This window comes from Myodes glareolus, chromosome 1 (assembly GCF_982192425.1).
Source record: "Myodes glareolus chromosome 1, mMyoGla1.1, whole genome shotgun sequence".
Taxonomy (NCBI): domain Eukaryota; kingdom Metazoa; phylum Chordata; class Mammalia; order Rodentia; family Cricetidae; genus Myodes; species Myodes glareolus.
Genome location: NC_142026.1, coordinates 38,830,740 through 38,836,739, shown reverse-complemented (window position 1 = coordinate 38,836,739; position 6,000 = coordinate 38,830,740).

Genomic DNA, 6,000 nt, shown 5'->3' with positions numbered 1-6,000 from the left:
GAAACAGAAACCCAACAAGCCAGCCCCTCATGCTACAGATGGCACCCACGTGGATAACTGAATCCACAAAAAGCTTGAGAAAGCTTGGGAATGAATAGAGTAAAGCATGTTTTCTTGGTAGCAGCAATTTCTCGGGTCTTCTCTGTTGGCTAGAGGTAAGCAAGTGCTATCATCTAAGAGAGGCTTCCTGACTCAGCTTTAGCTGCAAAACCCTGCAGCTCTTTTAAGAGGTCCTGCCACAAAACACTTAAATGGTGTTGACGAAAAGCTGAATGCATGCTTTTCAGCTGTCACCCGTAGCAGGAATAAAGGTGTGCTGTTTTAAAATGCTGGCTTTCTGGGCCATCCTGCCAGGGCAAACTCTGACTCTTTCAGGCAGGCAGTCAGACTGAGTGTGGTCTGTGAGCAGAATGCTGCAGCTTGCTTGCTGGCAGGGACCTTGAACTGCCACAGAGTTGTGGTAATAAAAATGGTTCCAGCAGTACCTCTGCCATGAGGCTGGAAAGGTAAAGAATGGACTGAATCTAACTGTCAAATCCACGGCTTTAGTCCTACCCTTAAAGACTCATGTGGTCAGAAAAAGAGAGCTATACAGTAAAGAGAGATTCAGAGACAAATAAAACCTCTAAATATTTTACAGTGTTTTAAAAATTTATGCAGACTAAAAGTTAAAGTTCTTAAAGAAAAAAGGAACAAAGAAAGTAGTTGGGTGTGGTGGTACACACCTTTAATCCCAATGCCTGGGAGGCAAAGGTAGATTGACCTCTGTGACTTCAAAAGGCAGAGGTAGATTGACCTCTGTGACTTCAAGGTGTGGTAGCACACACCTTTAATCCCAATGTCTGGGAGGCAGAGACAGACAGATCTCTGTGAGTTCAAGGTGTGGTAGCTAACACCTTTAATTCCAGCACTGGGGAGGCTGAGACAGAAGGATCTCTGTGAGTTCAAGGACAGCCTGGTCTACAGAGTTATTCCAGGACAAAGATATACAGAGAACCTGTCTCTAAAAGTAAAAGTAAAAATATAAGAAATAGAGGTTAAAAATAAAGCCACATAAAGATGGAAAATATACAAAGAATCTTGATACTGTATGTTATTATGCTCTCTTTGAATTGTTTGAGTGCTGAGGAAGGAGCAACAGTTGCAAAAAGACTTTTGTTTATAAATGCTGCTGAACTAACCCAAGATAGGTATTTTGAAAATACCTTGGCTTCAAAACTGAAGTCAAAAGGTATGTTACTTTGGAGAAGAGATTTTGCTTTTGTTTCCACAGAAAATGAGAGGCTGTGGATTCATTCTGAGTTAAGAAAAATCAGGTTCGATAAAGAAAGACCACCTGAGAAATCTCTGATAGGAACAGATGGCCCAGATGACAGAGTTCTTCATCCAGAACAGGTTCAAGACTGCTGTCTGAGATGATCAAGACTCACAGGATACTCCAATCAGGACTTGATTATAACTCTAAATTTTCTTTAGTTCCCCATAAGATTATCAGTGCCCCCATCCAGACAGGAAGTAGAGGCGGGGCGATGAGAACAGGAATATTCTGGGAAGCAGGAAGCTCCCTCTGTCATTCCTGCCCAGACCACCGAAGAGGCAACATGCGAGCTGTCACACTGAGAAAGGTACTGAGCCGTGTGGCTAACATAGATAATGATAATGGATTAATATAAGCTACAAGGACTAATAAGAAGCCTGACCTAATGGGCCAATCAGTTTATAATCTTATGGAGTCCTGTGTGTAATTTCCTTTGGGGCTTGCGGGCTGTCGGGTACCGGGTGGGACAGAAACCCCAACAAGCCAGCCCTTCATGTTACACAAGACAGGGGCACACTCCTCCCATTTTCCCACATCCAATCTCCCCTATTGGCCAGATCCACTCCTCCTCAATTTCCTTTCAGAAAAGATCAGGCCTCCAAGGAATATCCACCAAACACACATAACAAGTTGCAATAAGACCAGACACAGTCCATCATCTGAAGGCTGGGAGAGGCAACTCCGTAGGAGGAAATGGAGAGGACAAAGTTTTTAACACCTATACCTTTGTCAAGCTTCCTATCTCTAAGCTGTACCAGACATTTTTATAGTCATGGAAAGAGATTTGTGACTTTTTGTTCTGCCCTGGAAAAAGAACAAAATAGATGAATGTTGGATATATTTTGGAACCAGAATAAAACACACTTGTTGATGAATTAATATGTGTGTTAGTTTGCCAAAAGAGGGAACAAAATAGGTGTGACAAGTCAGAATATGTATGTCAAATATGATCTAACAATGACCTCACTCACTAGAGAGGTTGTCAAGTCCCTAGCTATCATTGTGTGGCAGCCAGAGAGCCAGGAAAACTGCAGTTCCATTTAACTCCGAAGGCAATCTCCATTAGAAACCTCTAGCTCAGAGGAGGTCATATTTTAGTTTCATTCAAGCCTCCTACAGACTGATTAATGGGCACCTACATTGGAAAGAACAATCTGCTTCACTCAGTTCACTGATTTAAATGCGAACACTGTGCAGAAACCCAGACACAGCAGAATCTCACTCAAATAGAGCTATCCCTACAGTGCAGTCAAACTGACTCATGAAATCACCTATCACCTATGAGAGAGAAGAGATGGTGAGACTGCTTACTGAGGTGAGTGCCACTCAAGGGGGCAGAACCTCTTTTCCTTTGAACAGTTAATGAGAAAAGATATCATTTGAGAAAAAATAAAACGCGAGTGAATCCTAACAATACTTTCTTGGTTCTTTAGACATTTGTTTACACAACTAACTAAAATGCCTGCTGATCAAGGTGTAGCTCCTTCTTCAGCACCATGTCTGTCTGCATGCCGCTGTGTCCCACCATGATGATAATGGACTTAAAGCTCTGAAATTGTAAGGCACCCAATTAAATGTTTTCCTTGATAAGAGTTGTCATGGTCACAGAGTTTCTTAACAGCAATAGAAACCCTAAGTAAGACAACTTGCTTCAGCTATTGTTATCTTTTATTTCTTTTTCTGTAACTAAACTCATTGAAATCCCTTAAGAGGACCTACTATTGCTTTCCCAGATCCAGTGTTTATCTTTCTTTTAATTATTATTTAAAGCCAGAAATAAAGTTTCTTTCCTGTATAGAAACTTCCAGTTTGGCTTAGCTTACAAAACTTTTTCAAGATTGAGCATCTCTGGTTCTTTTGAGTTTTCTTCATTAGACTTCTATTTAAATATTATTCCACCAGGAGACTGTCTTTTATCATCCCCGACTCAAGAAACTACCATGCTTATCTAGTTTGATCATCTATTAAATTATCTCCTATACATATTATCTACATATATTAGCATATATATATATATTATCTTCAATTACTTTTTCTAACTAAAATGTCAACTCTTGAAGTTCAATGACTTATCCATTTTCTGTTGTATAACCCATTAGTAAAAATCTTCATATAGAGGATGCTTAATCTGTATTTTGTGAATGTTTGAATAACAATAACTTTGATCTGTCTGACATTCTGTTAAGTCAATTTGTGAATTAAATGATGTAACTGTAGCATCATAGTCAGTGGCATATATGACATCCTGTTATTGGTTCCATTTTACAAAAGAGAAAGCAAAAGAAATAGAATTTAGCATGGCCAACATGACAAAATGCGGCAAGCAAGCAATCTTAACTGTGGTATTTATTACTTTAAAACTTTTTGAAATGTATGATAATTATGCTGGACTGTTCACTAACTTCTCTCAGATTTGGAAAAAAAGTAAGGATGATTTTGATTTTACAAAGAAACTTTACTTTTTGTTTGTTTTTCTTTCTATTTTTTTTTTCTGAAAGAGTGCAATTGTACAGGAATGAATACTGTGTTTCTTCCTTTAGCTATCAGGCTGTTGAAACAATGATCTCAGAGTAAGTCAAATTTCCATGTCAACCTCATGCTAGAAAACAGAAAAGTATTATCAGCCAGAAGACTCAGAACCTAGGGGAGGAGATTGTGAACTGTCTTTACTACCTGCCTTTCCAGATCCTGGAGCTTCCGGATCCCAGACAATGTTATTGGGTGGAATCACACCTTGGCCATGATTATCTAATTGTGTCCCTACTTAAACATAAAGTGCCTGTCATTCCTCTGAAGGTGAACCTGAGGAGTCACTGAACACCTTGTTTGCTGAGCTTGTATTTATGTTTTATGTTTATGAAAATATATATTTGGGACTCATTACATGTTTAAGAGGATCAAGTAACAGAAAAACACAAGTTTTATATTGTTCAATATTTTCTCTTCAAAAGTATCTAAAAGGATATTCTGATCTTATTTTTCTGGATTAAAAAATATGTTTCTAAATCCTCTGTGAAAGAAACAAGAATTGTAACAAAGAAGTGTTCAGTTGGAACCTACAGCTCACCCCTAAATGATCTGGAAAGCCCCATTCCAGATCTCTCTCACCAAACCCCACCCACTCAGAGAATCTCAGAAGAAAGGGTAGGTACCAAAAAGTTCAGTTCCGCATTCTTGGTCACTACTGCAGCTTCCTCCCCTGAAGTTGCCAACTGTCCAAGTCCCCTTCTAAAGTCTCAGCTCTTGACTAAACTTGGGCACAAACCCAGCTTGCGGCAGACATGTCATCACTCCTCGTCTATAACCTATAAAGTCAACCTGCTTTTGTCTGTGGGCCCAACTTCTCTAGCCTCCATCTCTGAGACTACAGAACCTATCTGAAAGTTGCTTTGCTCAAATAAACCTGTTATACTTTTTCAACTGGGCTGGATCCAGCTTACTGCAATGGCAGAGAAACCTATCATGGGGGTGGAACATAAAACCTATTACTAGGTATATTTCTCTTTCAATATCCAGATAATATATTTCAAAACATTGGGGTACTGTTGAAATTTTTCTTCACATTGAGCCCACATCTTCTACTAACTTCAAGACTCATAGAAGATTGAATCTCAGTGTGCTATTTCTCACTTGCATCTTTCCATTCAAAGCAGAAAGTCCTTGTCACATTCTGTCTACTTCTGTGGAATCTTAGCTCTTGGAGACAAAGGCCAACCTTCTTCATTTCTGTTGTGCTGTCTCGGAAAAGAGCAACAGAGACTGTGCATGTGTATTACAGACAATTCTTGAACCATAAATGACTTAACTCTTATCACCAAGCTGTCTGGGTTTGGATTGGGACTCTGAAAAACCAGTCCTCTAATACTATCTTTCCACAAGATCATTTTGTTAACATTTGTACTTTACAATTGTTTGATACTTTTCTCCCATCCTGTTCCCACAATATAAGCAGGCAACATTTTAAACCTGTTGTTAAAGTGTGTGGCATCTGCATATTATCTGTAATCATTATCCATCCATTTATCTATCCATTCGTCCATCCATCTATCTGTCTGTCTGTCTGTCTGTCTGTCTATCTATCTATCTATCTATCTATCTATCTTTTATCTATCTATCTATCTATCTGTCTGTCTGTCTGTCTATCTCTACATACTTACGTGCTATCACTTATCCATTGTCTATCTCATCTCTGTATCTTCTCTTTCTCTGTGTGTTTATTTGTCTCGGTCCCTCAGACAGTAAGCAGACTCCAAATTTCTTCTCTCTTAAACTGTTAGTCACAGAACCACTGCCTCTCCAAACTCAGTCTTTAACTATGTATAATTTATAATAAAGCATTAACTATTTGTGTTTGATATATAGAAATATGTTTAATACTTTTCCCCGTATAATAAATAAAAATATAATTGTTTATCCTTTAACTAGCCAGGTTATTTCCTGAATCGAGTTAACTTCTACATAACTGTGTCTGCTAGTATTGTCACAAGCGATGCCTATAAGAAAGTCTTGTCAACAAATATTGTCTAAACACGAGCTGAACAAAGACAACAATAGACATGCCAAGGAGAATGGGGAACACCCACAAGGTCTCAACTCTACACAAAGAACTATAGGCAACTAAGGAATGCTGAGAGCAGAGAAATAATGTACCACAGAGAAGAAAACACCAGATGTTTAGTCCT